Source organism: Geotrypetes seraphini, chromosome 16 (genome assembly GCF_902459505.1).
Source record: "Geotrypetes seraphini chromosome 16, aGeoSer1.1, whole genome shotgun sequence".
NCBI classification, from domain to species: Eukaryota; Metazoa; Chordata; class Amphibia; order Gymnophiona; family Dermophiidae; genus Geotrypetes; species Geotrypetes seraphini.
The window spans coordinates 46,143,349-46,155,091 of NC_047099.1; the positions used below are offsets into that span (position 1 = coordinate 46,143,349).

The 11,743-nt window shown below is 44.3% G+C and overlaps 1 long non-coding RNA gene across 1 annotated transcript in view; it reads right to left on the bottom strand.

Annotated features, from left to right (window-relative positions):
* Positions 1-11,600, bottom strand: part of LOC117350403 — a 31,154-nt gene extending 19,554 nt beyond the window's left edge. Inside the window, exons 1-2 of the long non-coding RNA XR_004537267.1 lie at positions 11,464-11,600; positions 9,145-9,813 (exon numbers count right to left, since the gene is read on the bottom strand). This is a non-coding gene — a long non-coding RNA (uncharacterized LOC117350403). The remainder of the gene's footprint in view (positions 1-9,144; positions 9,814-11,463) is intronic.
* Between the last annotated feature and the right edge of the window lie 143 nt (positions 11,601-11,743).

Here is an 11,743-nt window from a genome sequence, read left to right on the forward strand (position 1 = left end):
TTGAACAGCTTAAGTACACATAAAATGGTATAAACATTCATTCAAAGACTACTGTCATTGCAGCTTGTAGACTTCACATGAGATGGTATAAACGGTGCGTTTGCAATATAAACAGCAACATGCCTGCGGTGCATATCTCATAATGCTCATGAGATAAAAGCAAGTTCGATACAAGCAAAAATAAAAAATAGAAATCTAAAGGTTCCGATGGCCCAAAGACCCTAGATGAAGCAAAAAACAGTTTCATCATTACAGAAAGTGCCAGCCTGCTGGCCTTGCTGGACGTGTGCAGTCATTAAAAACTATTCCCCAAAGCGGAAAGAGTGCCGGCGATGCATGGCCTGTGCACACTGGCCGCTAAGGTACAAATAAGAAGCAACATGAAACTGCAGGAGGAAAGACACGACTAAAAAGAGAATATAAGGCTCATAACAGAAACAAAACAAATGCTAATCTTCAAAAAGCAACACGGAGTCTGAAAGCATACAAGGCGGTGCAGAAAAACATTAGAAATACTGTGTTAACCCGCTAATTGGATGAAAAGAAAGGGAGAACTTACCAACAATTAACAGGCGTAAAAATCACCTGTGTATGGCGCTGCACTATGAAACACAAAGTACGCCATGGGAAATGGCGTAATGAGTTTGAACCTGACGATCAATGTTCTGATAGGAGTTAAAGTTTTCAAGTGATGTACATAAGCCATGTGATATTATGAACAAAATTATATCAAAAAGATATGGTATGATAATTACGCATGTATTACCGATGTAATTCATTTACAGGTTAATTAAAAAAAGGAAAACAGAGATAAATTATGAAGTTAATATTAACAACAGTAAAATGCAGTTATGTACACAGGTGATTAAAAGAACAAGGCCCAGCTCTGCATTGTCCTTGGTCAGGCAGTGGCATAGCCAGAGAATGACACAGGGACATCCCGTCCATCCGTGGGATCCATCTACATCAGCATCACTGCCCCATTCCTGCAAGCTCTGTCCTTAACTTAAAGTGTTTGAGGCTTGTGCAGATGAGGACAGAGCTCGAGGGGACGGGATGGAGAGAGATCCTGTGGGGTTGAGGACAAATTTATCCCTGTGTGACAAATTTGCCTTAGTCTGGCATTTCAGCCCCTCCCCCCCAAACAACCAACAACTGTACAAATCATGTATCAATTATTCCTTGGATAAGCAGCATAAAATCTGTTTTGCTTTGTTGGGATCTTGCCAAATGGCCACTGTTGGAAACTAGATACTGGGCGTCTGTCCTGGGTGCAATTTCTCCAAATGTCCCAGAATAGCAACATTTATGTTTCTATGTAAAACCAGGATTGATCAACCCTGTCAGGCGAATCTGGATCCAGGTGGCAATCTTACTTCTGACAGACCCCTTTTGCCGTCCCAGGCAAGAAGCGACCAACCTAGCAATTGGGATCATCACTTCCTAATCAGCACACCTTTCCCCTCCCTCCCTCCTTTTTTTTTAGCTTGCATTAAAGGCCAGTGTTGAGCTTTATTGGTTTTTTTTTTAATGTTTGCTGAAGCAGTTTCTTCTTTAGAAAACTGCCTAGGATGTGATCTCTAAACACAGTAACACATGGTGGGAGATTTCTGGCTGTTTTGAGCACCATTGAAGAATAACCAGACAGACTAGTCAGACGGGATTCTGAGTGTTTCACAATGTTTCTCTTTCCCTGCACAGACAGAAGTACATTTTCAAAGGCATGCTTTACATAATGTCTTCCCCCCCTTCCTGAACCCCATCCCTCTCTTTCATACACACCCCACCCTGCTAATCCTTCTACCTCCTCCTGAAATGCCTTCTCTATCAAACCTCCTAGGACTCACACCCCCCTCCCTGGGAATCCTTCTATCCCTCTTCAGCCCTTCCCAGGATTCCCTTCTCTTTCACACACACTTCCCCCCAGACCTCTCCCCCAGTTCTGTTTCTCTCTCCCCTCCCCTCTACTGATCCCCTATTATTACCTAGGCCCTTACTCAGGTCCAGATGCTCTAAGGTCCACGTTAAAATCCTGTGGGTCACACCAGTGCCAGTAAATATTTCGATTTCAAAACAGCAAGTGATGCTCAAAGAACCTTGCATGCAAATGAGGTTCGTGAAGGTCCACGGAAATCCCATCCGATTAGGCACTTCAGAATAGTTCACATTAAGAGGCATAAATGTGTGCATGTGCCAGGAGATGCTATACCATAGGCATACAAAAGCATGAATCATAGGTGCATCATAGGTGCATGTGATAAGTGTTCATCAGTTCCACGGGAGGGAGAGACGGAGAGTGGAGACCTACCTACTAGCAAGTCATTTAAATGTGAAAATACATACAAGATATGGATTCCTTTTTCTATACTGCTTCGGAGGGACATGGTGCTGGTACCCCATACTTTTCGCTTTTTTAACAGACGTGCCTTTGATGCATGAGAACATATGCAGTGCCTCTGCTGGGTCAGACCAGGGGTCCATCATGCCCAGCAGTCCGCTCACGCGGCGGCCCACCTATACGACACGCGCATATATGGCACCCTCTACCAAATATGATAAATACTCGTATATCATCATTTATCATTCTTACTGCAGCCAATGTCCGCTTTTGACGCATTTAACAAGCGAACCTGATAGGAGTTGGGTAGGGGGTGGGATATTGGGACCGGGGGATTCTTGCTGAATAGTTCCTGAACAAATGTTGTATCTTCTACTGTATTCATTGTCCTGTTTTTTTTTTCTGACTTGTTCAATAAAATTGTTTCAATCTAACACGCGAACTGGCACCTCCAGACATGCCAGTAATTTTGGAGCGTTAAAGGGCTGCGCTTCATTTCGAGCATCACCAGGCAATGTCCGGGCATTGCCCATAGTGCTCATTTTAATATTAATGACCTAATTGTACTACATTTACATAGTATTATCAGAGGATAATCAGGCAGAGCCATTATGTGAATCAGGAGCTAAAATACGTTGAAGCTAAACCAGTTAGAACTGGTTTATGTTGATTGTTTATAACTCTAAACGAAGTGGCCGTAGCTCAAGGCATCCGTCATCACGTCGACATCCGTGCCTGTGCAAAGGCCCTCCAGACAGGCTCAGAGGAAAGGCACTGGCTGATTGCCCACAGGATGTAATACACTGGTTTAGAACAAGGGGGCGTTAGTCAGCTCCCCAATCTGCTCACCCCCAGCTGATCTTACTCTCCTACCCAGGGACATGCAAAATCTTCACTATTACGCACCTCCCCATTGATTTTATTTATTTATTTCATTCGTTTTCTATCTCGTTCTCCCCAATGAGCTCAGGTCCCTAGTTCCCCCTCAGGATTTTATTAATGAAACTATACAGTTATGATCGCCCTACAACAATTCTCTAAAAAAAACCACATACTCAGAGTAAGACATTGTACTTTTAAATATTAGACTTTGTTATCACTACAATGGTGTAGCAAAATCTTTTTTTTCTATGGTAGCTGTATTGTTACACAAAAAATCAAAAAGGGAGACTCGTTGATCCACAGTAAAAATAATCCAAAGATAAAAACAACAGACTGTGGATGTCCTGAAAGATTATTGTATTTGCTCTTCACAATAAAAATACCATATTTTTCGCTCCATAAGACGCACCTGACCATAAGACACACCCACCTCTAGAGGAGGAAAAACCAAGAAAAAAAAATTCTGAACCAAATGGTGTGCCCTGTACCCTGTTCCCCCTCTGGTGGTTTAGTGGTAGGACATCTAGTGGTGGGCACGTCTAATAGTAGGCAGCCCCAAGCCAGCCAGCCCCAAACCATCCAGCCATCCCCAAGCCAGCCAGTCAACTCCAGGCCATCCAGCCAGCCCCAGGCCAGCCAGCGCAGGGCCGAGCGGGAGAGTATAAAGCTTGTTCCTGATGTCCGCGCTGCTGATCTGTTTCACTGCTGGCCGGGAAATAAGACAAGGGTGCTGGACCACCAGGTACAAAATGAGGAACGGCGACGGCAATGACGGACGGATGGGATTTAAAAAAAAAAAAGGTGGTGCAGTGGCAGCAGGCAGGTGGGTTTAGAAATGGTACAGGGGGGAGGGTAACAAAATTTGCACCTTCGCTTCATAAGACGCACCGAGATTTCCACCCACTTTTGGGTGGAAAAAAGTGCATCCTATGAAGTGAAAAATACAGTACAAATAAAAGTCTGAATAAGTAATACACGCATGAGTGCCCTGACGGACCCTACACGGTCCATGTTTTGGCAAGACCGCCTTCCTCAGGGGGTCCTAAAGAGGATAAGATATAATGAAATGAAATAAGAAAGATAAATGAGAAGTAAAAATGACGTAAAGGTGACTGTGGTGCCAACCGTATGCATGCAAATTTAATGACTGTCCTTGACCACAAAATAAGAATTAGAGAAGTGCCAAGTGTGACCATGCCATCTAAGGTGGCAAAGAACAACAGACATTAGAAGGAAGAGAATGTAAACGAATGGAGAATACCGAGACTAGAGTGGGAAAATTCCATAGTGCATGATGTGCACGTACAGATATGGGAACAACACTGATGAATGTCATGATGTGACAGTAAAAATGTGCTAAGGAAACCATAGACATACCGGATGATTTAGGGTACAAAGATAAAAACAATGTACGTGTCTTTGAGCAATGGATGAAAGGAAACTAAAACATAAATACATGGAGTACGAAATAAACTATAATAACGGAAAAGTAAGAAATATGCTCTCACTAAAACCACTTAGGCCAATAAATAGCAAAATGAAAGCAACAAGAGGGAATTCCTGCCTAACAATAATTAAAAAAGAGCAATCATAACCACAATAACTTAAAAAGAACATTACATAAAAAACATATCATGAAAACTCAAATTAACCAAAAAATTAACCAAAAACTTGATAAAACATGATAATGACAAATATTAATCAAGCTAATAATACCAAACTTCTGATTAAGCCTAATGAGAGCAGATCCAGCATAATCATTCTAAACAGGAAAAAAACTTTGTTGTTCATGTATTTGTTTTACTAATTAAGAATGTCCATATTAGGTCAGAATAATGGTTCATTTAGCTGTGTATCTTCCTTCCAACAGTGGCCATTCCAGGTCAGAAACCCAAATAGTAGCAACACTGCATGCTACTGATCCAGGACAAGCTGTGGCTTCCCCATACCATAAGAACAGCCTTAGTGGGTCAGACCAATGGTCCATCAAGCCCAGTAGCCCGTTCTCACAGTGGCCAATCCAGGTCGCTAGCACCTGGCCAAAACCCAAGAGGTAGCAACATTCCATGCTACCGATCCAGGGCAAGCAGTGGCTTCCCTCATATCTTTCTCAATAACAGGAAATTGTCCAAACCTTTCTTAAAACCAGCTACACTTCTCCCTCTGTATTCGCAATGATAGGGGATTAACAGACCCATGAATTTAGAAAAACCGCAAATAACTGGGAAGCGGATACAAGGAAGAGGGAAGAAAGACAAGAGAATAGAAATAGGAGCTATAGGGTTGAGACAAAAGCCATCATTATCAAGCACTGCAGAAAGAAGTTGGCGTGAGGCTTGGAACGCATTGAGAGCACGAGGGAAGCCATTACAGCGCTAGAATGAGGCTTGGAAAACAACCTAAAAGAGAGGTAGCGACCGTTGTTCTAGGAGCTGTGACCTTTCTGTTTTGGTGCACGAAAGAGGGCAGCCTTCGCTCCTCTTTTCCCCGGTAGTTGTGGGAGCCGAATGATGAATCGGAGAGCCAGGGCAGGGGGACCTCTGTAGTTACCTGTCAACGGCAGTGAGGAGAAAAAGAAGAGCCTAATTCAGAAGGGAAACCGCTCACTTGCCAACGCTGATTTGGCAGGCGCAGACTCGCAGGTACCTGTGAGGACAGCGCAAGGGAGAGAGGTAGAAAAGTTGGGCCAGAGCCTGGTTAGCTCAACCCTACTTGAAAAGCTTATACAAGCTAAAAACCGCGAATATGGAGGGAGAAGTGTACACTATCCGTTCTTACCACAATCTCTGGCAATGCAATCCAGAGCTTAACTATTCTCTGAGTGAAAAAAATTTCCTCCTATAGGTTTTAAAAGTATTTCCCTGTAACTTCATTGAGTGTCCCCTAGGCTTTGTAATTTCTGACAGAGTGAAAAATCGATAAGAACATAAGAAGTTGCCTCCGCTGGGGCAGACCAGAGGTCCATCTCGCCCAGTGGTCCGCTCTTGCGGCGGCCCATCAGGCCCACTGCCTGAACAGTGGTCTCTGACTAATTTTACCATTTACCTCTAATCCTATCCCTATAACCCTACCTCTACTCTTATCTGAACCCCTCAATCCCTTTGTCCTCCAGGTACCTGTCCAGACCTTCTTTGAAGCCCTGTAGCGTGCTTCTGCTTATCACATCTACTTGTACCCGTTCTGCTCCACTTAGGATTTTGTAGACTTCAATCATATCTGCCCTCAGCCATCTGTCTCAGTAGACTATGAATTTTCCCTCCGGAACTTGTCCAACCCTTCCTGTTCTTTCAATCAATAATTGAACCAGGAGAGCTGTGGTGTAAAGGGCTACATTCTCCTTGCCTTGCACTCAGGGTGGAGTGGACTTGCTTTTTGAACCATCCAGGTCAGGTCACATTCTGTAATGTGATTCAAAATATCAATCAAGCCCTAGGCTGCGAAGGAGAAAATGTTCCAATTAACCACTGCTTTCCTCTTCCTCCTGCTGGCCCCGTCAGCAGAGTGAGTGTGTGCGCATGTGTGTTATTGGTTGGAAGAATTCAGATTGTTATCTACTAGGATTTCTCAGTCCACTTCATCTTACTGTATCCTGACAAAGGCTGAAAAAGTGGCCTGTGTCTCTGGAGTCCTGATCAGGATGAAGATTCTGCATCCTGCTGGGTTACCGTGGAAGAATACATGCCTGAGACAACCTGTTCACAAGATTATAGAGTGAGGGACAAGGGGCTAGATTCACTAACCTTCCAATCCGTGTCTGATCTGTGCGAGATTGGAGGCAGGCCAACCGATTCACCAACCATCTTCATGCAAATGGGGATGATCGGTGGCACGCCCCCATCCAACGACACGGATCGCTGGATAGCGATCCCGATGCATGCGCAAACTATCTACTTTATCTGTAGATGTGTCTATGGTTTTAACCCATGGGTTTAAAGCAGGTTAAAACCACGGGCTCGCACTGCAGGGAAGGGCAGCAGAGAACAGGAGAGTTGGGGAAGGCAGAAAGCAGGTCACGGCAGAGAGCAGGAGATCCGGGGAGGCAGAGAGCAGGTTTATTTCAGGGCTGTAGGGCTGGCAGGACATGAGCGACTGGTCCCCAGCAGCTGCTTCTTGTAGATCGGCCAGCCCAGTCGGTGTTCAAGACTTTTGTTTAGTGAATCGCTGCCTGCCTACTTTGCATGCCGTTTCCCCCCATTTGCATGCACAGATTGGAATTGAATCGGCACAGAGGTTAGTGAATCAGGTCGGAGGAAAATCGGGTCGCAAACCGATCGATACACGATTGGTTTGCTTAGTGAATCTAGCCCAAAGAGTCCAAATCAAAAAAGGAATACTAACATGCATATTTTAGTTTATATTTATTGCAAACCTCTTTGTTACCTTCTGAGAAAATTAAGCTAACCATAATTCATATCCAGAGGACAAAGCACATGAGTGGCTATGATAAGGCACATTAGGCCTTCTACACTAAGAAGCAGTTTTGAAGCTGTCTGCTTTTCTGTTTTCATGTGCACTGTCAACCCAAAAAATGCAAAGTCATGCACCTGGGCAGCCAAAATCCATGCAAGACTTACACCCTAAATGGCGAGATCCTAACAAGAACTGAAGCAGAACGTGACCTAGGGGTGATCGTCAGTGAGGACCTGAAGGCTGCCAATCAAGTGGAGCAAGCTTCCTCCAAAGCAAGGCAAATCATAGGTTGCATACGCAGGAGTTTCGTCAGCCGTAAGCCTGAAGTCATTATGCCATTGTATAGATCCATGGTGAAACCACACCTGGAGTACTGTGTGCAATTTTGGAGGCCGCATTACCGAAAAGATGTGCTGAGACTGGAGTCGGTCCAGAGAATGGCCACCCGGATGATCGCAGGTCTCAAGGATCTCCCGTACGAGGAAAGGCTGGATAAGTTACAGCTCTACTCACTCGAGGAACGCAGAGAGAGGGGAGACATGATCGAGACGTTCAAGTATCTCACGGGTCGCATCGAAGTGGAAGAGGATATCTTCCTTCTCAAGGGTCCCAAGGCAACCAGGGGGCACCCGTGGAAAATCAGGGGAGGGAAACTGCACAGTGACACCAGGAAATTCTTTTTCACTGAAAGAGTGGTTGACCGCTGGAATAATCTTCCACTTCAGGTCACTGAGGCCAGCAGCGTGCCTGATTTTAAGGCCAAATGGGATAGACACGTGGGATCTATTCACTGAGTAAGGTGGGGAAGGGTCATTGCGGTGGGCAGACTAGATGGGCCGTGGCCTTTATCTGCCGTCTATTTCTATGTTTGCACTAAGGCCCCGTTTTACTAAGCCAAGGTAGAGGTTTCTTTTGCAGCCTGAGACACCAAATGCTCTGATGCTCAAAGGAATTCTATGAGCATCGGAACATTTAGCGCTTTGGGCCACGGTAGAAAAGAAAAGCTGTTACCTCCAATGTTAACGCTGCAATTTAATCCACCCTATGCCTAATAAGTCTGTATGTTATGTCTTCACTGTAAACGCTGTAATCTAAACCCCCTTATCTATACTGTAAATGCTGTAAAGTCTGTATTTCTCACTAAAGTTTGTCCGACCCATACTATGAGTGTACTCGTGTACCCTGTTCTGGGCTCTTTTGGGAGGACGGGCTAAATAAATAAATAAGGAGACAGCAGTATTCTCTGAATACCCATACCTATGGTCATTTGTGTCTGATTTTTGTGTGGGTAGATTTTCTAAGGAAAGTAACACATGTACACTTGAAACTATAATCCGCAGACATTATTTTCCATTGCCGCATAAATTATGCTCCCAAAAACAGGTCTAAGCCAGATAATTCACCTGCATAAATAGTTTTAAAAACTGTTGTTGCTACATTATGGTATATAAGCACAATAAAAAAAAAACAAAAACAAACCTTAGGAAAAAGATTTGTTTTTCTGTTCTACTCACCCCTTTCTTCCTAGAACTATTCACAGAAACATGCATCTTTCATTAGGAAAATGTTCACTAAGTTGCCCAATGGCAAGGCATCAGGCACTTGAGTTCATGTCACTCCTGCTATTACACTGGCATACAAAATGTATGTACACTCTTTACGTCCCTGGGGAAAGCTTCTTCTAATTAAAAGTCCACACCTCAGGGGATCCGTCCATGTCCCATAGTCAAGCAGTCAGATTTCCTTGAAAAACTTAATCTTAACTTCCAGTCTGAAATATTTTTTTTAACTTCAGACTGAAGAGCTCAATAATTAGGCCATTAAAAATGTCAGCTCCATTTTCCATTCTTGTAGGTCTGCAAACCCATTCCATCTCCAGGCTCCCCTCTCACTCTGTGCTCTGCTGCCATTCTCTTAATTTTCTTCTCCCCACCAAGGCTGCCATCATCAGACAAGGCACCCTGGGAAAACAGGTATCTTGAAAATCAGGTGAGGCCACTGATGCAAGAGAGGCACACGGTACAGCAGAACGGCGATTTTACTTCAGCTGGAAGCCAAAGGAAAAACAGACAACATCCTTGGGAAATGGGACACTTTGCTCCAGATTCTTGTTTAATTTGGCAGCGCATAGAGAGTATCTTCAGGCAGAAAGACCCGAGGCCAGTATTCTACTCAAGAAGCAGCTACAGGGAGTGAGAAAAAGATAAATAAATTTTAAAAAGTGTCTTAACATGAAACTCCAGCTTACCCTAAAGTATCCCATAGTGGAGACAGCACTGTAGCTCAGGGATTCTGTTTAACATTTTGGATTCTGATATAATCCAGTTCTGGTTTTTTCTCCAATCCATTTTTTATTTTTGAGAAATCAGAAGAGTTCACAAATCTAGTGAAATAAAACCTGAACTATCTAAGGCCTATCATAACTGTCGGTGACTGTTCCAGTAAACACAAATGTACAGTACTCACAAATTGTTCTAGGCATACCTTATAATTCCCGGTAATTGTTATATGTAATTGCAAAACTTGTATTATTCCTTAAATTTGTTGTTTTCTCATTCTGTAAACCGCTTTGAACCCAATGGCTAATGCGGTATATACATAAAGATTTATTCTATGTTATAAGACTTGAGCCCAAAACCCACCTATTGGTCAAACTCTCAGTGCACATGCACTGGTTTCCGGAGGGCAGTGTTACCATATGGCTCCAGAAAAAGGAGGATGGATTGAGACATCCGGGTTTTACTTCCACTGCTTTAAATGGAATAAAACACAGATGTCTCAATCCATCCTCCCTTCTCTGGAGTCATATGGTATCTCTACCTGCAATTTAGACTAGGTGTCCAATGGTAGTGATGGGTGGGGACAGTACGGTGCTGGCACTGCTATTGAATAAGAGCAGAAAGAGTAGTTCTTTAAAGCCACGCTATGTCCCAGCCCTTCAAAAAGAAGGTTTCCATGACAGATGTGGACTACATAGGTTCAGACTGAAAGGAGTGCTGAACAATTGTTTACAGTGGCTTTAAAAACCTTCTCTCTCTGTTTGCTGCAAATCAGGCTTGGCTCTGGAAGAGAATGGATATAGGTACATTAGATAGATTGTGAGCCCGCCGGGACAGAGAGGGAAAACTGCTTGAGTACCTGAATAAATGCATGTAAACCGTTCTGAGCTCCCCTGGGAGAACGGTACAGAAAATTGAATGAATAGGTGGTGGCGGCAGTGGAAAGGGGAGGACTGGAAAGAGACAGTGGGGGGTAGAGTTACTATATGGCTCCAGAAAAAGATGGTTATGTCTTCACTTGAAAAAGACGTCTAGGTCTTACTTTCAATGGACCTAAAGCCCAGATGTCTCAATCTGTCCTTTCCCTGGAGTCATTTACTAGGTTACCACAGGGGAGGTAGGGAAAGACAGAGATGCTGGACCCCTGCCCAAATTTAAATCCAAACTCCCAACGTTCCTATTCAATCCAAATCTAGTATCCCCTCTCCCTATTCAATGTTTATCTTCATGTTCCCCATATCCTCTTGGTTTCATGTCAGTTAGTTATGCTTATGAAATCCTTTTTTAACCGTTTAGATATATTTGCTTGATGGTATATCAAGAAACTAATAAACTTGAAAGTAGCAAGGAAAGAAATAAAAGGAAAAGTTCAGAATGAGAGGGAAAGAGATGCTGGACACGCGGAGAGTTAGTGGGGAAGAAAGGAGGGAGCTTGGACACCTGAGGAGAAGTGGGGGTGGGAGGGCGAGGGCGAGGGCGAGAGCTGTGCCGAAACTTCTCTCATTTTATACCAATAACAAACACCCTCTGCGTGTGGTACTATTTCTTCCCTACCGTCTCCAGTGGCCGCTCTTTTGCTCTCGTGCGTTCGCAGCTTCGTTCCGTCGTCCACTTCCCGCGCAATTCTCAAACACCTGTGTCCCGCACGTGGCGCAGAGGGCGGAGCTCTGAGGCAGCGCGCTCCCTCTTAGTTCTCGTCCGCAAGGGACCGACGGCCGAGGGAAGAGGCGGACCCGAGTTTCGCACAGGGGCTGACGGGATTCGTAGTTCTTGTCAGGACGGGGCCGGCGGCCGAGGGAAGAGGCGGACCCGAGTTTCGCGCAGGGGCTGACGG